Below are 25,220 nucleotides of genomic sequence, written 5' to 3' on the forward strand. Positions count from 1 at the left end.
GGGTCTCCTTCTGCACAGAATTTTAGTCCATCACTTTAAAAAGAAAGAGACACAGCTGGATCAGATGGCAACATTCCCCATTGGGGAGGTGGCATCCTCAGGAAGCAATGCTTGAAAAAGTCAGTGGAAAATGCCCATGCTGTTGGGGCTGGGCATGAACACTCCCTCCTCCAAAAAGCTGTGCCTGCTAATCTGCTCAGAGACTGGCAAGTTGCAGGGCATCTCAGGCCCATGGTGCACTTAGAGCTTCCTGTCAGCTAATACCAAATGCCTTCCTGCAGAGGCTGGGGAGAAGCTGCAGCCAGGCCAGACTGGCAAACAGCCCTGCAGGGTGTGGAAGCAGCAGCGGGGCAGCGAGGCTGCCATGGATCCCTTCCTGCTGTGCCGGGCACGGCGTGTCCAGATGTGCAGCCAAAGCCCCCGGCTGCTGAGCCCCAGGACAAGGCTGAGGGAAATGCTCTCACCATTCCCTTTGTGCAGTTCCTCCACAATTTGTTTCAAGATGATGTTTGAGTCAAGCGATTCCTTGTCGCCTCTAGGTTTGTTCTTCCCTCTCGGAGGACCTTAAGAGAAAGTAGTTCCGTTTCCCATGAATGCATGCCACAAGAGCAGGGCTCAGCCTGTGGGGCCAGCAGGGACACACTACTCACCCCTGCGATGGGCGCTGGGCTTGTGTGCTGGAATCAGCAAAGTTGCAGGAAAAGTCCCCTCTGCAGACACACCTGTAACTGAACAGCCAGATGTCTTAGGTTGGAAATGGGCATGTGCATTTTATTCCTATCTGTAGAGCAGTTACCTTCTGTTCATTGGGCATTTTTCTTCATCTCCCCACAACCCATCCTCCCTCTGGGGAGATACCTTCTGTTAATGGGCCATTGAGAGTCACTGCATGGCTGATAAAATTACCTCATGCCACTGTGAGAAGCTCTAGCCAGAGGGCAGAGCCAAGTCTTCCTATCTGGATATAATGTGAGATTTGAAAGACTACAGGCAACCTTTTCCACTGGATGCCCAGAGGAACTGCTTTGTCCTCCACTGGATTTCCAGAGGAAGACCAGGCCCATCTACACCACAACTGGATCTTCAGAGGAGGACTACACCCTTCTACAGGATCACTGCTCCAACAGAACCACACCTGTCACTGCATAAGTGCTGCAGCCACCATTTAATGGGACTGCTGCCACCACCCAGGTCCGCAGGGTGTCAGTTCCTATCCTGTCTCTATCAGTGTTTTGTATTACTGCATTGCTCATTTTTTAAATTAATATTATTATTGTTTGTTGTTGTTGTTATCTTCCCTAACAAAGAGCTCTGACTCTTGCTGCCATATCTTTGCCTGAGAGCTCCTTTATTTTAAAATTGTAACAATTCAGTTGGAGGGGATTTACATGTATTGCTTTTCAGAGCAGGCTCCTTCTTTCTTTAGCAGACACCTGTCTTTTCAAACCAGGAAACAGGAGAAGCTTCTGTCACAACTCCTGTCAGCTGGTCAATGATTACTCCTTGGTGGCACGGTGAGAACACACCTGGAAGAGTCTCCAAGGGCATCAAAGCTTTCTGCAGCCAAGTTAATGCAGAAACATTCCCAGCAAGTTCATCTGGAAGTGAGCACAGATGAGAACATTTTTCAGGGCATGCTGGGATCCCCTTCTGCTTCTGGGAAACGGGCACTGCAAGGGGCTCGGGTCAGGCTGTGGGAGCCAGACGTGAATGGACATGGCCAAAGCTGCACAGGGGCCTGGGGAGCTCTGGGCAGGCTCCTGGTCACTCTGCAGCCTCTTTGCAGGCAATGAGTAACATTATTGGAGAGGTGGCTGGAGCAGCTAAGGGGGCATTAGGTTCTCCCACTCCCACACAGTAAATCTGTGTGGGAGTTCCCTAACACCCTGGGGGAAAATGCAGCAGGCAGTGCTACAACTATTCTTCTATCCCTCTGTCCCTCCTACACACTCTCCCTTCCCTTTCTACCTTCTTCTTTCTCTCCATCCCTCTTTCCCTGGGACAAATCCCCCAGCACAGGGGCACGTGGCCAGGCCCTGTCAGGACCCAGTGGAGCCTTGCTCTCCCCCTCTGCCCTTTCCCCACCATGGGCACCCCGTGCAGCCGCTCCCAGGTTTGGGGACGTGTCTCCCACGGAGGGAGCCCAGCAGGACAGCTCAGTACCCAAGTGCCCTGAGCCTGCTCGGGACAATTCCTCTGGGCTGTGCCCGTCTTGTCCAGGCTGTGCCCGCAGTGCCAAGCAGCAGAGAGGGCAGCTCAAGCCTCAGCAGGGCTCAGGCCCAGAGGCACAGCAATTACCTCCTGTGGCTGTGCCTGGCATGGCCTCCCTTCCTGCAGCAAAGCCTGTCAATGAGCCCCTGCTTCCTCTGGAAAACTGAGTCTTCTGCACAGCCTCTCCATCCATCTCTGGAGAGAGGAAAAGGGATAGCTGGATCAAGTGGGGCTGTTCCACAATGAGAAGGTGGTATCTACAGGAGGCAATGCCTCTGAAAGACATTTATCATGTTCTGGAAGGCATCCAAACTTGGGAGCTTGGCAAAGGCTCTCCCTTCTCCAAATCACCACCCCTCTTGATTTGCTCGGAGACTGGGAAATCACGGGGTATCTCAGACCCATGGTGCTGTTCAGGCTCCCTCTCAGCTGCTGCCCAATTCCTTCCTGCAGAGGCTGAGGAGAAGCTGCAGCCAGGCCAGGCTGGCAAACAGCCCTGCAGGGCGTGGAAGCAGCAGCGGGGCAGCGAGGCTGCCATGGATCCCTTCCTGCTGTGCTGGGCACGGCATGTCCAGATGTGCAGCCAAAGCCCCCGGCTGCTGAGCCCCAGGACAAGGCTGAGGGAAATGCACCCACCATTCCCTTTGAGCAGTTCTCTCACGATGTGCTTCAGGATGTATTTTGGGAATAACAAAGCCCCAGGCCACAAGAAAATCCACGAGCCTAACAACATCGTGAACCAAATGGTGATGGAAGTGCACAATGGGAATGGTGGGTGCATTTCCCTCAGTCACAGCAGGAAGGGATCCATGGCAGAAACCAGGTGGCAAGAGCTCATAGATGTGCCCTTTCCCTTCAGACCATCTCAAGCTTGATGGATTCAGGGAAACCTTGCCCTGCTCCCTTCTGGAGCCCTGAGTGATCATACAGGATCGCTGTCAGTCGAAGGAAGGAGCATTTAGCTGTCCATTCTCCTCCCATGTGCAATGCCACTGTGTCCTTCTGTGTGCGCTGTGCAGCCACAGAGAAGAGCAGAGAGGGAAGGGGCCAGGCCCAGGACTGTGCCCCGGGGCTGAGCCTTGCCTGCAGCCTGAGGATCTCCTACAGTGCCATTGGAGTTGTTCTGTTCTGCCTTTCTTTGCAGCTGAGCCTGTTGGTGAAGGTGATTTGGCTTCCTAACTTACATCCAGGATTGAGCCTCTGGGAGATGGTGAGGGTAGGTCAAGGCCTTTCCCCTGGGAGAGCTGCCAGCTCAGAGCCCAAAGCTCGGGCAGGGGGGCATCGCTGCAGTGCCAGGACAGAGCCATGCACATGTGTGCCCTCGCTCTGCAGGATTCCCTCGCAACTTCTGCTCAGGTCTGGCAGCTGTTTGGAGGTGGGAGGGCCCTGGCCCAGCCCCAAAATCCTAGATGTTTTCCTGATCCTTATCCATTACTTTCAAAAGCATTGCCATCTGAAGATGCTACTTACATGAATAGTGGATGGTTCCATCTGATCCAGCTGTGCCTCCTCCTTCCTCAAGTGATGGACAAAACGTTTTTGCAGCAGGAGGCGCACACCGGAGGAAGCAGAGACCCATTGCCAGTCCCTGCTGCAGCAAAGGAGGAGATGCCAGACATGGGCACCTATACAGAAGGTAATTGCTGTGCCAGGCTGAGCCCTTTGCAGGGCTGTGTGGCAGCAGCTCTTCCCACAGGGCCTGCCCTTGCTCGGTTGGCCCAGCAGCAGCCAAAGCTGGAGGCGCCTCTGGAGGCCTTGAGGCCTTTGAAGCTCATTCACAGCCCCGGGGAAAGGGGACTCGTGCACCAACATCCCTCCCACTGCAGCTGCTCCGGAGCTGGCCCTGAGTGCCCAGAGGCCCAAGGCACAGGAGCAGCCCCGAGCGGGAGCCCTGGAACGAGCCCAGGGCCAGAGCCAGCCTCGGCTCCTGACTGGGCAGGGGCTGCACTGGGTCCTGACAGGGCCTGACTCTGTGCCCTGGGGCTGGGGGAGCTGTCACGGGGCAGGGAGGGCCAGGGCTGGCAGTGGCTGCTCAGGGATGGCTTTGGCCCGTGTCCCTCCAAGCAGCCACTGCCCAAGCAGCTGCCTGCTGGCCCCGGGCTCTCCTCCCGGCCTGCTGGGCTTTGTTGGGTGGCACAGCCTGTGCCAAGGGGCGGCAAGGTGCCTGCAGGCCCCAGCTCTGGGGGAAACGGAGAACGTCCTGCCCGCATCCACTGTGCTGCCAGCTCAGCAATGCAGCACAGCACGGGCTCATGTTCCCCATTGATCCCACAGGTGCAGCTGGAACCACAGCACATGTTCCTGATTCCCAGGAGGGCCCTGGAGGGGGTGTCTGTAAGGGAACAAGCTCCTGGCTAGGGTTACTGGCAGGCCTGTTTTGTTTGGAGCTTTTCATCATCTTATGTTGTGTTGGAGTCTAGTGTTACTGGAAGAGAAAACAGTGAGTGTTTTCATCATTTTTCCCTTAAAGAACTTCTTTGGAAAGCCTAATGTAGACAGGAAACCTTCCTAGAAAAGTTGCAGTGAAGTTGTGGCCTTTTCATAATTGTCCAAAGAACTGCTGATGGTTCTGCTGCTGCCCAGAGCTTTTGTTTCCCTCCTAATTGCAGGGCCTTGTCCTGGGGGGCCCGCTGGGGCTGCAGCCAGTGCTGGCTCCCACTGAGGCTGCCTGGCCAAGGCAAACCCCAGGGGCACAGGGCAGAGGCAAAGCACGGTGGGGAGGAGAAAGAGCAGGGACGAGATTGCCCTTGAAAGGCAGAGGCGCTCTGGGGCCCGCTCCTGGCCAAGGAGCCTGCCCAGAGCCGTGCCCTGCTCGCAGGGGCCTTGAGGGACAGCTGTGCAGCTGGGCCAGGCTGTGCCAGCAGCTCCAGCCATGCTGGGGAGCCTTGTCAGCTCTGGGCCCTGCTGTGCAGGAGGCTCCCTGTGTGCCACTGGCAGCTGGGGCCTCAGCCACCTCCTCTCTTCACAGGTGCACCTTTGCAGATTCACAAGACCGGCCAAGTAACTCCGGCATGGGGAACTGGACCCGTCATCAGCCATGCCCAAGCCATTGCTACACGTGTCTGCCACCACTGCATTATCAGCTTATTGCTGTGGACGTTTGGCCATCAGACAGAACAGGAGCCTCTGTCCCCTAAAGTCCTGGCCCTGGTGTCCGGCCAGGACCAAAGGTGGGCCCCTCCTGCCAGGGAAGGGCTTGAGCAACACCTCTGGGCTTCAGCTTTGGTCTCTGGGTGGTAGCACCATCACTGGCTGATCTTTGTGTCTGGCCACAGCCAGGGCTGGGCAGGCAGCCCCTGGGCATGGGGCTCCTGAGGCACCACGTTTTGGCTTTGTTTTTCATTTTCAGAAATCAGAAATTTTTAGGAACATTTATATTTATATATTTTTTTTAGAAAGAAATCCCCCCAAAATTCTCCCGTTTTTCCATAGGCGTTTAGGATTTTTCACAGCAGTTGTAGAATTTATGAAAACTTAGAACATTTTACACTTCTAAAATAAAAAACAGAATTGCATTTAATTGGTAATCTTTATTCTTGGAAGAACTAAGTCAACCCAAGACAGCTAGTATACTGGAGAGGCTCTTTTCCCACTGCAGATTTGTACCTCGCCACAAAAACGAAAGTAAAACCTTTTTTCTGATATTTCCCGGGATTTCTGACAAGCTCACCTCTCAGCCTTCAGAGGCAAACTTTGATCGCAGCGGGAATCACTTCAAGGCACCATCTTTATTTGTGTCCTGGTTTAGGGCAAATTTGTTAAATAATCTGCAATGGAAGGCCCCTCCAGAAAGCAAACGCACACGGCCCCTCCCCCCAACTGCTTTGGGAAGAATTCCTCGGAGAGAAGTGGAAAGAACCTCGTTATTTACCAGACACAGCACCCCCCAGCACACAAAATGAACAATACCAGATGACACCGCTGTGAGAAAGATGACAAAATCAGAAAGTCTCTTTTGGGGGTAGTTGCTCGGTTCTCAGTCCCTCTGGCGCTGGGGCAGCTGCTGCAGGCCAAAACGGTGCAAATCCTCGGTGTTCTCAGATCCCAGTCCGGACCAGGTTCAAGATAGTCACAGAAACAGGAGAGGAGAAACAGTCCAGGAAGGAATTTGGACTGTTTAGCTAAACTAGCTAATAAGCAGAAGCAAAAGCGAGAGCAGAAGCAAGAGCAGAAAAGAGAGCAAGCAAAGCAACAGGCTGAAAGCAAGAAGCCAAAACAGCCCTAAGTACTGCCCGTCTCTGTGTCCCTGATAAGAGAAACCCAAACAAAACTTCCACTCTTCAAAGCCAGTCTCAAAGGCACAGAACAGATGAATAGGGATACAAGCATCATAACGTCACCCCAGGACATTCCACCCCTTATCCCCATATCATCAACATACTACGACACATCATGCATTATTCATACAAAATTTCCATCTGTTCCCCCAAAATTATAAGCAATACCCATCATGCCTTCATCACATCCCCACACTGGACCACTGCATCCAGGCCCTATATTACAGAGCTGCAGGATTCCCCCTTTTCACTTTAGTCACTTAAAGCTTCATCTATCACTTGCTCAGACCTTCGACACTTACACATTTCCTTCTCCCTCTTCCATCTACCCAGACCTTCAACACTTACACATTTGCTTCTATCTCAAGTCTGTATGGTTTAATGTACTGACAATGGCAGTAACATTCAATGAACAGTGATATTGCACATCATTCTTACCCGACAATCAGATCTCCCTGAGGTACACATCGTGTTGTTCCTTCTCTTTGCATTATCCACCACGTGCAACCTGGTCCCTGAGCAAAGACAACCCCACGAATGGGTTTGTCTGTACTCGAGGCAGAATTGATCCACACAGTCTTCCCTAGCAAACCTCTGACATGTACCACTGGGACTTTGTCTCCTTCTATTACATTCAGGGACTCAAACTGGGCAGGACCTGCTCGGTTGGTGGAACCTTGGGTGTTAACTAACCAGGTGGCCTTTGCTAAATGCTGCTCCCAATTTTGAAAGATCCCCCACCCAAAGCCTTCAACTGGGTTTTTAGTAGTCCATTGTACCTCTCCACTTTGCCTGCAGCTGGTGCATGATAGGGGATATGGTACACCCACTCAATGCCATGTTCCCTAGCCCAGGTGTTGATAAGGCTGTTCTTGAAATGAGTCCTGTTGTCGGACTTGATCCTCTCAGGGGTGCCATGTCTCCACAGGACTTGCTTTTCAAGGCCCAGGATGGTGTTCCGGGCTGTAGCATGAGACACAGGGTAGGTTTCCAGCCATCCAGTGGTGGCCTCCACCATGGTCAGCACGTAGCGTTTGCCCTGGCGTGTCTGGGGCAGTGCGATGGGATCAATCTGCCAGGCCTCCCCATACTTGTACTTGGATCACCGCCCACCGTACCAGAGAGGCTTCACTCGCTTGGCCTGCTTGATGGCAGCACACGTCTCACAGTCATGGATACCCTGAGAAATACTGTCCATGGTTAGATCCACCCCTCGGTCTCGTGCCCACTTATAGGTGGCATCTCTGCCCTGGTGGCCTGAGGCATCATGGGCCCATCTAGCTAGGAATAACTCTCCCTTATGTTCCCAATATAGGTCTATTTTGGACACCCTATCTTTGCAGCTTGGTCTACCTGCTCATTGTTCTGGTGCTCCTCATTGGCCCTACTCTTGGGTACATGGGCATCTACATGGTGGACTTTCACAGGTAGCCTCCCTACGCTGGTAGCAATGTCTTTCCACTCATCAGCAGCCCAAATTGGTTTCCCTCTATGTTGCCAGTTAGCCTTTTTCCACCTCTCCAGCCATCCCCACGGAGCATTGGCTACCATCCATGAATCAGTGTAGAGGTAGAGCTTTGGCCACTTCTCTCTCTCAGCAATGTCTAGGGCCAGTTGAACAGCTTTGAGTTCAGCAAGTTGGCTTGATCCACCTTCTCCTTCGGTAGCTTGTGCAACCTGTCGTGTGGGGCTCCATACGGCTGCTTTCCACTTCCGGTTCATCCCTACGATGCGACAGGAACCGTCAGTGAAAAGAGCGTAGCGTGTTTCCTCTGGGGGCACTTGGTTATAGGGAGGGGCCTCTTCAGCATGTGTCACTGGTTCTTGCTCCTCTTCATCTGTGACACCAAAATTCTCACCTTCGGGCCAGTTTGTAATTACCTCCAAAATCCCAGGGCAATTCAGTTTACCTCTACGGGCGTGCTGAGTGATAAGAGCAATCCACTTGCTCCATGTAGCACTGGTGGCATGATGAGTGGAAGGAACCTTGCCTTTGAGCATCCACCCCAGCACCGGTAGTCAGGGTGCCAGGAGGAGTTGTGCTTCAGTGTCTATTACTTCTGAGGCAGCCTGAACTCCTTCATAGGCAGCCAAGATTTCTTTCTCTGTGGGAGTGTAGTTGGCTTCAGACCCTCTGTAGCTTTGACTCCAAAATCTCAGTGGTTGACCCCGAGTCTCCTCAGGCACCTTCTGCCAAAGGCTCCAGGACAAGCCATGGTTCCCGGCTGCAGAGTAGAGCATGTTCTTTACCTCTGGTCCTGTTCCGACGGGGCCAAGGGCTACTGCATGGGCAATCTCCTGTTTGATCTGGACAAAGGCTTGTTGCTGCTCAGGGCCCCACTGGAAATTGTTCTTCTTGCGGGTGACCAGGTAAAGAGGGCTCACGATCTGACTGTACTCAGGAATATGCATCCTCCAAAAAGCTATTGCACCCAGGAAAGCTTGTGTCTCTTTCTTATTAGTGGGTGAAGACATTGCTGTGATCTTGTTGATGACATCTGCAGGAATCTGACACCGTCCATCTTGCCACTTAACTCCCAGGAATTGAATCTCACAAGCTGGTCCCTTTACTTTGCTCTTTTTAATGGTGAAACCAGCTCCCAGGAGGATCTGGATGATTTCCTTCCCTTTCTCAAACACTTCTGCAGCTGTGTTCCCCCACACAATGATGTCATCAATATATTGCAGATGTTCTGGAGCCTCTCCCCTTTCTACTGCAGTCTGGATCAGTCCATGGCAGATGGTGGGGCTGTGCTTCCATCCCTGGGGCAGTCGGTTCCAGGTGTACTGCAGGCCCCTCCAGGTGAAGGCAAACTGAGGCCTGCATTCTGCTGCCAGAGGAATGGAGAAAAACGCATTGGCAATGTCTATAGTGGCGTACCACCTTGCTGCCTGGGACTCCAGCTCATACTGGAGCTCTAATATGTCTGGCACGGCAGCACTCAGTGGTGGAGTCACTTCATTCAATGCATGGTAGTCCACAGTCAATCTTCATTCTCCTTCAGATTTTCGCACAAGCCAAATGGAGCTGTTGAAGGGTGAGTGGGTCTTGCTGACCACCCCTTGGCTCTCCAGCTCTCGGATCATCCTATGGATGGGGATCACAGCATCTCGAGTGGTCCTATACTGTCGTCGATGCACTATGGAAGTGGCAATTGAAACTCGTTGCTCTTCTCTCGTCAGGCATCCTAGTGCAGATGGATTCTCAGACAACCCAGGCAAGGTGTTCAATTGCTGGATGCCCTCTGTCTCTACAGCAGCTATTCCAAATGCCCATCTGAGTCCCTCTGGGTCTTTGAAGTACCCACTTCGAAGGTAGTCTATGCCCAAAATACATGGGGCCTCTGGGCCAGGCACAATAGGATGCTTCTTCCACTCATTTCCCGTGAGGCTCACATCAGCCTCCACCAAAGTGAAATCCTGGGATCCCCCTGTCACACCAGCAATAGAAATAGACTCTGTCCCCACATGTCTTGATGGGATTAATGTGCATGGTGCACCAGTATCAACCAAAGCTTTGTACTCCTGTGGTTCCGATGTGCCAGGCCAACGAATCCACACAGACCAGAAAACACGATTTTCTCTGGCCTCTACCTGGCTAGGGGCAGGGCCCCTCTAAGCCTGGTTATCCTTCTTTCCCTGCGCATATGTTTTGGATGTTCCTTTGAGGGGATCAGACATGTCATCATCATCATACCTGGCCGTTCGGCTACGGGCAACTGGAGCTGCTTTCCTTCTGGTGGCTTCCTTCAGTTCACACACCCGTCGTGCCAGAACAGCGGTAGGTTTCCTATGCCACCTTCTCATGTTTTCCCCACAATCACGCAGGTAAAACCACAGCTCAGCTTGTGGGGTGTACCTTCTCTCACCATCTGGGAAACGTCTGCCTTGGATACCAGAACCTCGGATCTGTACTGCTGAAATTTGGAGAAGGTCTTCTTTAATCTCCTCTCTAAGCTTCTTATGATTCTCCTCTATCATATCCTCTAAATTCTGCAGACGTGTTCCTACTGCTGCGATTCTGGCATGTGTCAGGCCATGTAGAGCATCTGCATATGCTCGGAGCTTCCTTGCCATGTCAAGCACAGTCTCATCCCTCTCATCCCTCTTCATGATGGCTAAGGCAGAAGCATATTCATGTGGCCCAAGTCGTACGAGTTTTCGCCACATAGCAGATGTGCATGGTACTAAGTCTGGGTTCCTAGTTGTTACATCATCTGAGAAGATAATCTCTGCCACTGCCATTTCTCTCAGGCGTTGGATCCCTTGCTCTATTGTCTTCCACTGAGTTTGTTGCATATAGAGATCATCTGCACACAGGTATCTTCGTGCAACACTGTCCAAGACCCGTGCCCAGAGGCTGTGTGGATTAGCCCCCCTCATAATTTCTTGGTTGATGACAGGATCCTGTGACAGGGATCCCAAATGCCTGGCTTCAGTGCCAGTGCCCAGAATTGTAGCCTCACCTGCAGCATCCCAGAGACAGACCAGCCAACTAATTATGGATTCATCGGGTCATCGTGTGTAGTCCTTCCGTAAGCCACGAAGGTCCTTCAGGGAATAAGACTCAATATTTGTATCTGATCTTGCACCTGCTGCTTTGACTCCTGATTTTATGTCAGGAGGCATTGAGGTTCCTTCTCCTTCATCATCATCATCATCATCCACTGGTCGATTGGTCTTGTCCATGCATTTCCCACTTCTAGTGCTGGTAGCAACAGCCATGGGTTTAGATGCTGGCTTTGAGCCTGGAGTGTTAGCTGCAGCCTGAGTCACCGGGATAGTTGCTGATTTATCTCCCTGCCCCCTGCCTCTGTCTGCTGCCCGACAGTATCTAGCAGAGTGCGATAAGCATATGCCAGGGCCCAGCTCACTGCAATGACCTTCCTCTCCTTAGGCTCATCCTGGTACTTCTCTTTCAAATATTTGCCCACCTCAGCTGGGTTCTGAATTTGTTCATGGGGAAAATCCCAGACTATAGGGTCAGAGAATTCCTTCAGGATTTGGCCCATATCCTCCCATTTCCCACACCACTTAGGATTTTCCACACGGGGGTTTTATCCTGAGTCAGGGGTCTCATCAGCCTGTCTAGAAATCTCAGCTCTCATTCTAGAGAAGCAGCAGGCTGTATAAAGGAAGGTTACCAGACTGAATACTAGAAAGATGGTTTCTTTAACATTGAGGGGAAACTGAACATCCTTCACTAGTGATGCAACAGATTCATAAGAGAAGAAGGAAAGCAGAGGCTGAAAAACCTCATTCCCTGCTGCTCCTCCTGCAACAAACTGGATGCATAACCATAGCCATGAACCATTCATACCTGGAGCAGACCCTAGCATGTTTATAAACTTATTGCACATCATTGCCACCAAGCCCAGCAGGATAGCTACTCTGGTCACTGCCCCTCTGATGTAGAAACTACGTATTAGGGACAATACTAAAGCTATTTCTGGGTAAGAAAATAAACCTAGGGACCAGAGAGGTATTAAAATCTCAAAAAACCCTAGGGACGAGAAATGCATGCAAACCTTCATCCCAATAGACATTATGAATTCAAAAAACATGGCTATTAGCTGATTTAAACGAACACAAAGTAATAGCAACCAAAATGCAGTCAAAACAAGGTTTTTCCACTCTCTCTCGAACCCCACATTGGGCGCCAATATTTTGTCCTGGTTTAGGGCAAATTTGTTAAAGAATCTGCAAAGGAAGGCCACTCCAGAAAGCAAAACCCACACGGCCCCTCCCGCCAACCGGTTCGGGAAAAACTTCCTTGGAGAGAAGTGGAAAGAACTTGTTTATTTACCAGACAAAGCACCCCCCAGCACACAAAATGAACAAAACCAGATGACACCGCTGTGAGAAAGATGACAAAATCAGAAAGTCTCTTTTGGGGGTGGTTGCTCGGTTCTCAGTCCCTCTAGCGCTGGGGCAGCTGCTGCAGCCAAATGGTGCAAATCCTCGGTGTTCTCAGATCCCAGTCTGGACCAGGTTCGAGATAGTTCACAGAAACAGGAGAGGAGAAACAGTCCAGGAAGGAATTTGGACTGTTTAGCTAAACTAGCTAATAAGCAGAAGCAAAAGCGAGAGCAGAAGCAAGAGCAGAAAAGAGAGCAAGCAAAGCAACAGGCTGAAAGCAAGAAGCCAAAACAGCCCTAAGTACTGCCCGTCTCTGTGTCCCTGATAAGAGAAACCCAAACAAAACTTCCACTCTTCAGAGCCGGTCTTAAAGGCACAGAACAGATGAATGGGGATACAAGCATCATAACGTCACACCAGGACAGTTTGCTTCTTCAAGAACTGCCTCAGTTCTAGTGCAGAGGCTTCTCTCAGCTTCCTGCCACCCCGCTCCACCCCAAGCCTGTCCTGAGCCCTCTCCTGCAGCTGCTGCGCTGCCATGGAGCTGCTGTAAAACACAGCAGCTCTGCCACACCTGCTCAGCAGGACTGGAGAAGCTTTCTGGCCTTGCTTACATTAGCCTGGTGGCTTCTCTAAACACGGCTTTTGCCTTTGAATGCTTGGTTTTTCCCTGGCACACAAACTGATGCTGCCTTTCTCATGGAGTCTAAACTCCAATGGGCTTTCAGAGCTTTCTGGCCAGCATACGGCCTGGGAAACCACTTAATGCAGCCATTTCGTCTTGAAAATGGCCCAGTCTGTGTATCAAAGAAGCTTGTTTAAATGCTGGAGCCCACCAGAGCATCTTTCCAGGGCATATCTTTCTGCCACGCACCTCTCCCTAGATGACTGCCAAACAGCACCTTTGACAGCTCTTTTCTCCTGAAGCTTAGTGGCACCATTTTATTTGGGGGACAAAAAAAGGGAAATATTCTATGATATCATCATCACCCTCCTCATAAAGACAATGAGCTGCAAATTAATTACATGACATCAACACCTCTCGCTGTGGACTTATTCCTCAGAGTACAGCAGTGGCTTTGCTATTCCTTGAAATTGCAGGTGTGCTACAGTCCTTAAAATCAGGTGGATGCAGATGTGATTTGAAGTCAAGCATGGCTCTGAGAGAGCTTTGGGGATTGGGCCTACACTGGCACTGTTATGTGTCTGGAGTACCCTGTCCCAAGCTATGTGAGAATTAAATAATTTCTCTTGCACACCCTGACCAGAACAACATCATGGCCACAATAAATGCCTTGATTCTCTCACACCAAAATGTTTACATAGGGCTTTTGTTTTCCTCACATTTTCAGTGACACCTGGACAGGCCGTGTCCACACAGTGGCAAGGGATCCATGGCAGCCTCACTGCCCTGCTGCTGCTTTCCTAGGGGAAGGAATGGCAACCTGGCAGCTACTGCTGCAGGAAGGAAGGCAGGCAATGCCATACACTGACACAGGCACAGGAGAGAATTGCTGTGCCAGGCTCAGCCCTTGGCAAGGCTGTGTGGCAGCAGCTCTGCCCCAGGACCTGCCCTTGCACAGGCCCAGCAGCAGCCAAAGCTGGAGGCGCCTCTGGAGGCCTTGAGGCCTCTGGAGCTCATTCATGGCCCCGGGAAAAGGGGACTCGTGCACCAACGTCCCTCCCTTTGCAGCTGCTCCGGAGCTGGCCCTGAGTGCCCAGAGGCCCAAGGCACAGGAGCAGCCCCGAGCGGGAGCCCTGGAACGAGCCCAGGGCCAGAGCCAGCCTTGGCTCCCGACTGGTCAGGGGCTCCAGGGTATTCTTGAGGGATGAATGTTCCCAGTGAGGCTGCGGTGTAGGTGTGGCCAGTCCATGGCTGTCCAAAGAACTCTACTGAGAGTTTTGCTGCTGCCCAGAGCTTTCATTTGCCTCCTCATTGCTGGGCCTTGTCCTGGGGGGCCCGCTGGGGCTGCAGCCAGTGCTGGCTCCCACTGAGGCTGCCTGGCCAAGGGAAACCCCAGGGGCACAGGGCAGAGGTAAAGCATGGTGGGGAGGAGAAACAGCAGGCACGAGATTGCCCTTGAAAGGCAGAGGTGCTCTGGGGCCCGCTCCTGGCTAGGGAGCCTGCCCAGAGCCTTGCCCTGCTCGCCGGGGCCTTGAGGGGCAGCTGTGCAGCTGGGCCAAGCTGTGCCAGCAGCTCCAGCCATGCTGGGGACCCTTGCCAGCTCTGGGCCCGGCTGTGTAGGAGGCTCCCTGTGTGCCACTGGCAGCCGGGGCCTCAGCCACCTCCTCTCTTCACAAGAGCGCCTCTGCAGCTTCACAAGACCAGCCAAATAACTCAGCAAGGGAGAACTGGACCTCTCATCTCTCATTTCCGTGCCAGTGTCTGTTGTCCCTGCCATGGCTGCAATACCAGTTTGTTGCTGGGGTCATGCTATTGCCACCACCACCCAGAAAATGACCCTCTGTCCCCCGTGGGGCTGGCTCTGCTCTACAGCCACGCCAGGATGTGCAGCTCTCCAGACAGGGAAGGGCCTGAGTACAGCAATGTCTTTGGGCTTCAGCTCATGTGTCTGTGAGCTACCACCAGCACAGGCTGAGCTGCTTGTCTAGGCACAGCCATGGGTGGGCAGGCAGTGGCCGAGCATGGGGCTCCTGAGACACCATATTTTGGCTTAGTTCTTCATTTTATTAATTAGAAACTTTTAGAAATAGGTAGGGTTTATTTTTTTCCGAATAAAGAAATTGCCAAAATTTTGTCCCCTTTTTCCATAGTAGTTAAGGATTTTTCAAAGTAGTTTTAGAATTCAGAATAGCTTTTAACATTTTTACACTTCTAGAATCAACTGGACTTGTCATCTTGCATCTCTGTGCCATTGTCCACTCTCCCTTCCCCACAGCTGCATTACTAGCTTATTGCTGCGGACATTCTGTTGCCTCCACCACCCGTAACAGGATCCTCTGTCCCCAGAGTGCTGGCCCTGGTGTCCAGCCAGGCCAGGAGGTGCAGCCCTCCTGCCAGGGAAGGGCCTGAGTCCACCAGCATCTTTGTGCTTCAGCTCAGGTTTCTGTGTGCTACCACCAGCGCTGGCGGAGCTGCTTGTCTGGGCACAGCCAGGGCTGGGCAGACAGCAGCTGGGCACGGGGCTCCTGAGAAAAAGCAACCCCATTTTGTCTTCATTTTACATTTTTACTTAGCAGAAATTGTTCAAAATATTCAGAAGCAGTTTTTGTAGACAAAAATCCCCATATATTTCTTCCCTTTTCCCCACAGGAGTTCAGGATTTTTCAAAATAGTTGTAGAATTCTGAAAAACGTAGAACACTTAAATACTTGCAGAATAAAAAATAAAACTGCATTTAATTGGTAATCTTTACTCTAAGAAGAACTAAGTCATCACAAGGCACCCAGCATACTGGAGAGCCTCTTTTCCCACTGGACATTCTTACCGAGCGACAACAACCAACCTTAAAACCTTTTCCCTGATATTTTCTGGGATTTCTAAGAAGCTCACTTCTCAGGCTTCAGAGGCAAACTTTGAGCACACTGGCAATCTCCTACTGTGCAGGAGGGTCTCTGTGTGCCAGCTGCAACTGGGACCTCAGCATCGTCCTGTCTCAACAGGCGTCCCTCAGCAGCTTCACAGGAGCGGCCAAACGCCTCAGTCTGGGACACCTGTACCAGACATTCCCCATCGCCATGCCCATGCCCGATGCCCCTGTCACAGTTGCTTTCCCGACTTGTTGCTGTGCAGATCCTGCCAGCGCCCAAACAAGATCCTCTCCCCCTGAAGGCACTGGCCGTGATCTCTGGCCCGTACTGAAGGTGGGCAGAGCTTGGCCCAGCATTTCTGTTGCAATAAAGAGATGGAGCTGCCACCCCAATGTCTGGGTGGCAGCAGCAGCAAAGCCCACGTGGCAGCCGCACTGGCTCAGCTCTGGGCCCAGGAGCAGCCATGGATGCCCGCGGTGTGGGCAGGCAGGAGCCAGGCAGGGGCTGCTGTGACCAGTGGCGGGGTCCCGAGGGCTGGGGGAGCCCATGCTGAGCGTCCCTGGGCTGAGGGCACATTTCCTTCCCCGGCATCATCTGGGCCTAGACTTCCACCAGTGGCAAGCCCAGGAAAAGAGGGAAGCCATCAAGAGCATCTCCATGGACACAGTCTACCCCACAATGTCAGCAGGTGACAAATAAGGTTTTGCTGAGCAGTGGACCTGGGATACAGGAAAACAATCAAGGCATTTTGTTTCTACAGATGGGGGCACACCCTAGGGGTACAGCTGAGGCCATGAGGTCACAGCAGGCTCAGGGGTCAACAGCAGGCTGAGGTCACAGCAGGCTCAGGGGTCACAGCAGGCTGAGGTCACAGCAGGCTCTGAGGTCACAGATGTCCCAGACCCGGTGGTTGCACAGCAGCACAAGGAGCGAGCAGTCAGTCCTTGAGCACAACTGTTGCGGCAGCAGCAGCGGCGGTGGCAGCAGTGGTGCTGACATTGGGACAGCGGCGTCAGGACAGCGGTGGCAGCAAGAGCTGCGGGACTGGCAGAGGGCAAGGCAGCATGGCCCTTGCTCTGCGCCTCTTCCTCCTGCTCCTCCTGGCCGTGGCCCTGCCTGCCAGGGCTGCCCAGGCTGCTCCACTGCAAGCGTGGCAAGCAGGCGAGCCGGCAGCCTGGCTCCCCTTTCCCGGGACAGCGCTCCCTGCTCCCCGGGAAGCGCTGGGGATGGTTTTCCCCAGGCCTTCAGGGAGGGTTTCCTCTAGGAAAGGTAGAGAGCCCCCAGGGCTCTGGGCAGCCCCAGTTTCCTCTCCAGGGATGTGTCCCAGGGCCTGCAAAGAGGGTGCAGAGTAACCAGGAGCCTGCCCAGAGATCCCCAGGCCCCTGTGCAGTTTGGCCTTGTCCATTCACACCTTGATCCCATAGCCTTAACCAACCCCCTTGCAGTGCGCTGCTCCCAAAGGCAGAAGTGGATCCCAGCACACAAAGGAAATGGCTCATGTCTTTGCTCCATTCTAGATTTGGATCACAACTTTGAGGATTTGGAAATCCGAGTGAATGACATTTTGAATGTCTTGGAGAATGCCAGAGGCAAGTTCTGAATTTCCCTTTTTACTGGCAAAATAATCAGTGTCCATGTGGCAAGAGCTCACCCATTGGCTATTTTCGTTAAGGTTAAGTCAGGGCTGAAGAATTCTGTAAACCTTGCCCAGGTCCTTTCTAGTGCACTGAAGGATCCCACAGGATCCCTGTCAGTGGGAGGAAGGAGCATTTAGCAGTCCATCCTCCTCCCATGTGCAATGCCGTTGTGTCCTTCCGTGTGCTCTGTGCAGTCACAGAGAAGAGGAGAACGGGCAGGGGCCATGCCCAGGGCTGTGCCCCGGGGCTGAGCCTTGCCTGCAGCCTGAGGATCTCCTACAGTGCCACGGGTGCTGTTCTGTCCTGCCTTTGCAGCTGAACCTGTTGGTGAAGGTGATCTGGCTTCCCAACCCACGTCCAGGACTGAGCCTCTGGGAGATGGTGAGGGTAGGTTAAGGCCTCTCCCCTGGGAGAGCTGCCAGCTCAGAGCCCAAAGCTCGGCCAGGGGGGCATCGCTGCAGGTGCCAGGACAGAGCCATGCATGTGTGTGCCCTCGCCCTGCGCGATCCCCTCACCGCTCCTGCGGCTCAGTGGTGCCCGTGCAGCTGAGCAGAGATGGCAGAAATTTCAGTGGCTGATGTGTTACAGATGTGTCTGCAGGGAGGGCTTTTCCTGTCCCTGTGATGATTCCTACAGAGAAGCCTGGCTCCCATCGCAGGGGTGAGTAGTGTGTCCCTGCTGCCCCCGCAGGCTGAGCCCGGCTTTTGTGGCATCCATTCATGGGAAATGGAATCGTGTTGCTCTAAGGTCCTCCAAGGGGAAAGAACAAAGCTACAGGACAGAAGAAACCGCATGAGCCATCTGAAAACATGAGGGAAATTCTGAAGGAAATGCAGCAGGCAGGACAAGGTGGGTGCATTTCCCTCAGCCTTGTCCTGGGGCTCAGCAGCCGGGGGCTTTGGCTGCACATCTGGACACGCCGTGCCCGGCACAGCAGGAAGGGATCCATGGCAGCCTCGCTGCCCCGCTGCTGCTTCCACGCCCTGCAGGGCTGTTTGCCAGCCTGGCCTGGCTGCAGCTTCTCCCCAGCCTCTGCAGGAAGGCATTGGGCATCAGCTGACAGGCAGACCAAACCGCACCACAGGCATGAGATGCCCTGCAATTTCCCATCTCCAGGCAAATCAGAACGGCCACCTATATGGAGAAGGGAGAGCCCTGTCGTACCCAAAATATTGAAAGGGATTTCCTGAATCTTAACCATGTCTTTGAGAGGCATTGCCTTCTGAAGATGCCACCTCTCCAGAGGTGAACAGCCCAGTCTGATGCAGCTCTCTCTTTTCTTTTCTCCAGAAGCAGATGGAGAGGCTGTGCGAAAGGAAGCATTTCCCAGAGGAAGCAGTCGCTCATTGGCAGCTCCTTCTGCAGGAAGGGAGGCCATGCCAGGCACAGCCACAGGAGGTAATTGCTGTGCCTCTGGGCCTGAGGCGCTGCTGAGGCTTGAGCTGCCCTCTCTGCTGCTTGGCACTGCGGGCACAGCCTGGACAAGACGGGCACAGCCCAGAGGAATTGTCCCGAGCAGGCTCAGGGCACTCGGGTACTGAGCTGTCCTGCTGGGCTCCCTCCGTGGGAGACACGTCCCGAAACCTGGGAGCGGCTGCACGGGGTGCCCATGGTGGGGAAAGGGCAGAGGGGGAGAGCAAGGCTCCACTGGGTCCTGATAGGGCCTGGCCACGTGCCCCTGTGCTGGGGGATTTGTCCCAGGGGACAGAGGCACGCAGAGATAGAAGAAGGTAGGAAGGGAGGGAGAAGGGGCCAGAGGGTCGGAGGAGGAGAGTGGGATACCTGTGGCACTGCCTGCTGCAATTTTCCCTGGGGATTTAGCAAGAGTTGCAGCTGTGGAAGTGATAGCACTCAGGGCCCTGGGTTGCTTCGGGCACCCCACCATGGATGTTGCACAGGGCATGGAAAGAGGGTGCAGAGTGACCAGGAGCCTGCCCAGAGCTCCCCAGGCCCCTGCGCAGCTTTGGCCATGTCCATTCACGTCTGCCTCCCACAGCCTTACCCGAGCCCCTTGCAGTGCCCAGTTCCCTGGGGCAGAAGGGGATGCCAACACACCCTGAAAAATGTTCTCATCTGTGCTCCCTTCGAGATGACGTTCCTGCAAAGGCTTCTCCATTGGATTGGCTTAATAAAGTTTTGAAGCCTTTGGAGCCTCCTTCAGGTATGTTCTCACTGTCCTACACAGTAATAATTGTTGACAACTTTGCAGCAACCAGGTAAGACAAGCAACTGTGGCTGTTGTGTTACAGATGTGTCTGCAGGGAGGACCTTTCCTGTCCCTTTGCTGATACCTAGACAGAAGTCTGGCTCCCATCACAGGGGTGAGTAGTGTTGTCCCTGCTGACCCCACAGGCTGAGCCCTGCTTCTGTGGCATCCATTCCTAGGAAATGGAACCACTTTCTGTTAAGGTCCTTTGAGAGGGAAGAACAAAGCCCCAGGACACAAGAAACCTTATGAGCCAAACAACATCCTGAAACGAATGGTGACAGAACTGCTCAAAGGAAATGGTGAGAGCATTTCCCTCAGCCTTGTCCTGGGGCTCAGCAGCCAGGGACTTTGGCTGCACATCTGGACACGCCCTGCCCGGAACAGCGGGAAGGCATCCATGGCAGCCTCGCTGCCCCGCTGCTGCTTCCACGCCGTGCAGGGCTGTTTGCCAGCCTGGCCTGGCTGCAGCTTCTCCCCAGCCTCTGCAGGAAGGCATTGGGCATCAGCTGACAGGCAGCCCAAACTCACCAATGATCCCCTGCATTTTCCTGGTCCCCAGGCACATCCTCAGGTGTGGCTGCTTGGGGGAGGGAGGGCCATAGCCAGCCCCATATGCCTGGGGGGATCAGGATTTTCCTGATCCTTATCCATGTCTTGGACAAGTATTGCTTCCTGAAGAGGCCACCACCTGGAGGTGCAATGATTCCATCTGATCCAGCTGTGTCTCTTCCTTTCTCAAGTGATGGATCGAGGGGCTCTGTGGAAGGCGGCATTTCCTGCAGGAAGGGAGGTGATGCCAGGCACAGCCACAGGAGGTAATTGCTGTGCCTCTGGGCCTGAGCCCTGCTGAGGCTTGAGCTGCCCTCTCTGCTGCTTGGCACTGTGGGCACAGCCCGGACAAGACGGGCACAGCCGTGAGGAATTGTCCCGAGCAGCAGAGAGGGCACTCGGGTACTGAGCTGTCCTGCTGGGCTCCCTCCGTGGGAGACACGTCCCGAAACCTGGGAGCGGCTGCCTGGGGTGCCCATGGTGGGGAAAGGGCAGAGGGGGAGATCAAGGCTCCGGTGGATTCTGAGAGGCACTGGCCACGTGCCCGTGGGCTTTGTGAGCTGTTCCATGGCCCGGTGGGCTAGCAGGAGGGAGGAATGTAGGTTGAGAGCGACGGCTGTGGCACTGCAGATTTCCCCAAGCATTTAGTGTGGATTTCCCGTGTGGGAGTGAGAGAGCCCCAGGGCCCTGGGCTGCTCCAGCTGCCCCTCCAGGCATGTTGCACAGGACTTGCAAAGAGGGTGGAGAGTGACCAGGAGCCACAGGCTCTCGCAGCCTTACCCACCCCCTTGCAGCGCTCAATTCCCGAAGGGGGAAGGCGATCCCAGCACACCATGGAAATAGTTCTGGAGGATCTGTGCTCCCTTCTCAACTGGCACATGACTTGGATTATTTGGAAATGCTGGTGAATGGTACTTTGAAGACATTGCCAGATCTTGATGGCAAGTTCTCAATGTACCTTTCCTGACAGAATAATCTGTGGCAGTGTGGCAAGATCTCACTCGTGCCATTTCCCTTAAATTTCACTGAAGGTTGATCAGTTCTGAAAACCTTGCCCTGCTCCCTTCTGGAGCCCTGAGTGATCCCACAGGATCACTGTCAGTGCGAGGAAGGGCCATTTATCTGTCCATCTGCCTCCCATGTGCAACGCCAGTGTTTCTTTCTTGGCAGTGTGCAGCCACAGAGGAGAGCAGAGAGGGAACGGGCTGGGCCCAGGGCTGTGCCCCAGGGCTGAGCCTTTCTCAGCTCCTTTGCTGGCCCCAGGGAGCCTGAACTGCTCCTGCTGCCACTGCCAAGCCCTGGCCCTGCCTGGGGCTGTGTTTGGAGCTGCTGGCAGCTCCAGGGAGTCCTTTCTGCCCAGACTGCCCCACAGGGGGCTCCTTCCATCCCAGTGTGGGGCCACTGCAGGCACGAGGTGCCCCTGGCCCTGCTCCTGAGTGGAAGGCAGAGCTGAGGGAGTGCCTGGGAGGGCACCAATCACCCAGGTGCCCTCACTGCCACTCAGGCCTGAAGAAGAATCCTCAGCAGTGCCATTGGAGCTGTTCTGTCCTGCCTTTCTTTGCAGCTGAGCCGGTTGGTAAAGGTGATCTGGCTTCCCAACCCACATTCAGGATTGAGCCTCTGGGAGATGGTGAGGGTAGGTCAAGGCCTTTCCCCTGGGAGAGCTGCCAGCTCAGAGCCCAAAGCTCGGCCAGGGGGGCATTGCTGCAGGTGCCAGGACAGAGGCATGCATGTGTGTGCCCTCGCCCTGCACGGTCCACTCACAACTTGTGCTCAGCACTGGTAGCTGTTTGGAGGAGGGTGGGCCCTTGCCCAGCTGAAAAAGACCAGATGATTTGTTGATTACACCCGATTTTGCATAAGCATGACGTCGTGAACATGCTACCAAAGTAATGGAGAATTGTTCCATCTGATAAGGTGTACTTTTGTGTTTCTCAAGTGATGGGCCAAATGGCAGCACAGAAGGAGGCGATTCCCCAAGGAAGCAGAGGCCGATCGGCAGCCCCTACTGCAGGAAGGAAGGCCAGTCCACACACAGGCAAAGGCACAGGCACAGGAGGTAATTGCTGTGCCAGGCTCAGCCCTTGGAAGGGCTGTGTGGCAGCAGCTCCTCCCCCAGGGCATGCGCTTGCCCGGCCAGGCAGCAGCCAAAGCTGGAGGCGCCTCTGGAGGCCTTGAGGCCTCTGGAACTCGTTCACAGCCCCAGCGAAAGGGGACTCGTGCACCAACATCCCTCCTGCTGCAGCTGCTCCGGAGCTGGCCCTGAGTGCCCAGAGGCCCAAGGCACAGGAGCAGCCCCGAGCGGGAGCCCTGCCGCGAGCCCAGGGCCAGAGCCAGCCTCGGCTCCCGACTGGGCAGGGGCTGCACTGGGTCCTGACAGGGCCTGACTCTGTGCCCTGGCGCTGGGGGAGCTGTCACGGGGCAGGGAGGGCCAGGGCTGGCAGCGGCTGCTCAGGGATGGCTTTGGCCTGTGTCCCTCCAATCAGCCACTGCCCAAGCAGCTGCGCTGGCCTTGGGCTCTCCTCCCGGCCTGCTGGGCTTTGTTGGGTGGCACAGCCTGTGCCAAGGGGCGGCAAGGTGCCTGCAGGCCCCAGCTCTGGGGGAAACGGAGAACGTCCTGCCCGCATCCACCGTGCTGCCAGCTCAGCAGCGCAGCACAGCACGGACTGACGCTCCCCATTGCTTCCACAGGTGCAGCTGGAACCACAGCACAAGTTCCAGATTCTCAGCAGGGCATGAGAAAGGCTAGCTTTGAGGAAGCAACCTACTGGATAGTGTTAATAGGATCCCTGCTTTGTTTGGAGCTTTTTGTTTTGTTTTGTTGCATTGGAATCTGCTATGCCTGGATGAGAAAATGGTGAGTGTTTTGTAGCTCTTCCCCTCAAACAACTTCTTCTGAAAGTCTACTGCAGACAGGAAACATTCCCAGTGAGGCTGCAGGGGAGGTGTGGCCAGTCCATGATAGTCAAGAGAACTCTGCTGAGGGTTTAGCTGCTGCCCAGAGCTTTCATTGGCCTCCTCATTGCTGGGCCTTGTCCTGGGGGGCCAGCTGGGGCTGCAGCCAGGGCTGGCTCCCACTGAGGCTGCCTGGCCAAGGGAAACCCCAGGGGCACAGGGCAGAGGCAAAGCACGGTGGGGAGGAGAAAGAGCAGGGACGAGATTGCCCTTGAAAGGCAGAGGCGCTCTGGGGCCCGCTCCTGGCCAGGGAGCCTGCCCAGAGCCGTGCCCTGCTCGCAGGGGCCTTGAGGGGCAGCTGTGCAGCTGGGCCAAGCTCTGCCAGCAGCTCCAGCCGTGCTGGGGAGCCTTGCCAGCTCTGGGCCCTGCTGTGCAGGAGGCTCCCTGTGTGCCACTGGCAGCTGGGGCCTCAGCCACCTCCTCTTTCCACGGTTCCACCTCTGAACAAGAATTGTAAGACGGTGGCTGCACGTCACATCCAAAAAGCTGCAGCAGCTCCTCCAACAGTAAGAAGGGCCTGGGCAGCCCTCTCAAGAGTTCTGAGAAGAAGGCTCCAGAACAGTCATCTACAAGGAAACCTCTTATTCTCCTGTAGATCCCACTGCCATATCCTCTCCCCATGTGTATACCCAAGCTACTTTCACGTTTTATTGATCCTCCTCTCTTCTGTCCCAACTTCTTCTATAGACCCCAGGAGCAGCCCAGCACCCTCCAGCCCCTCCTGAAACCAACATGTCCCTTCCTCTGCCCCTGTGCCTCCTGGCCCTGCCCTCTAAACAACACTGAAGTTAACCCTCCTCTCTGCCAGGCTAGGTGATGGCCCATTCTCCTGTTGCACTAAAGGGAAGGTGCCATCATGCCAGTGTTTGGGTGGCAGCAGCAGCAAAGCCCAGCCGGCAGCAGCCCTGGCTGATCTCCATGGCCAGGAGCAGCCATGGATGCACACGGTGTGGGCAGGCAGGAGCCAGGCAGGGGCTGCTGTGACCAGCGGCGGGGTCCCAAGGGCTGGGGGACCCCAGGGGGCAGGCAGCAGCATGGATCTCCTGAGAAAAAGCAACCCCATTTTCTTAGTTTTTCAGTTTTAAAAAATTAGAAATTTGTAGAAATATGTAGAAATGTTTTTTCTGTAGAGAGACATCCCCAAATATTTCTTCCCAGTTTCTATAGTGGTTAAAGATATTTTAAAGTAGTTTTAGAATCCAGAAAAAGTCACCTCATTTTGTCTTCACTTTTCATTTTTGAAAATATTTAGAAATATCTTTTGTAGAGAGAAATCCCCAAATATTTCATTCTTGTTTCCAAAACACATCTGTATTTTTGAAACTAGTTTTAGGGTTCTGGAAAATATATTTTCCCGTTATACAATAAAAAATAAAATTGCATTTCAGTGGTAATCTTGATTCTAGGAAGAAGTAAGTTCCCCTCAGCCAGCCTGCTGCAGAGGTTCATTCCTGCAGGAGCTTTCTACCTCGTCACAACCAACATACATAAAACCTTTTCCCAGATATTTCCTGGGATTTTTGACAAGTTCATGTCTTAGTCTTCCCAGATAAACTTTGAGCAGAGTGGGAAGCTCTTCAAGTTGACATCTTTGTTTGCTTCTGGTGGAACTCCCTCAGTTCTAGAGCAGGGCCTTCTCTCAGCTTCCTGCTGCCCCCGGGCTCTCCTCCCGGCCTGCTGGGCTTTGTTGGGTGGCACAGCCTGTGAGGTTGCTCCCACATGTGACTGAGGGCACTCCTTAAGCAGAAGCTATCCATCCTCTCTGCAAAAACATTCATCACTGAAAGACACTAGGTTTCTTAAAAAATTTGGGGAAAATCTTGGTCATGAAGCTTCTCCACCAAAAGTGGGGCTTTCCAGGTGATATCAGCACACTTTTCAGGGTGGGCTGATGCCTTTCTGTGCAGAGAACTGTCTCCCAACCCACTGGGCCTGAAGGGCATTTACTCTACAACAATGCCAAGATTTTGGCTGCAGCAGGAGGAGAAGCTGTGCTGAGTAAGAAGCTGAATCAGAAGCTTCAGAGTGCTC

The sequence above is a fragment of the Melospiza melodia genome, chromosome 10 (genome assembly GCF_035770615.1).
Source record: "Melospiza melodia melodia isolate bMelMel2 chromosome 10, bMelMel2.pri, whole genome shotgun sequence".
Classification (NCBI taxonomy): Eukaryota; Metazoa; Chordata; class Aves; order Passeriformes; family Passerellidae; genus Melospiza; species Melospiza melodia.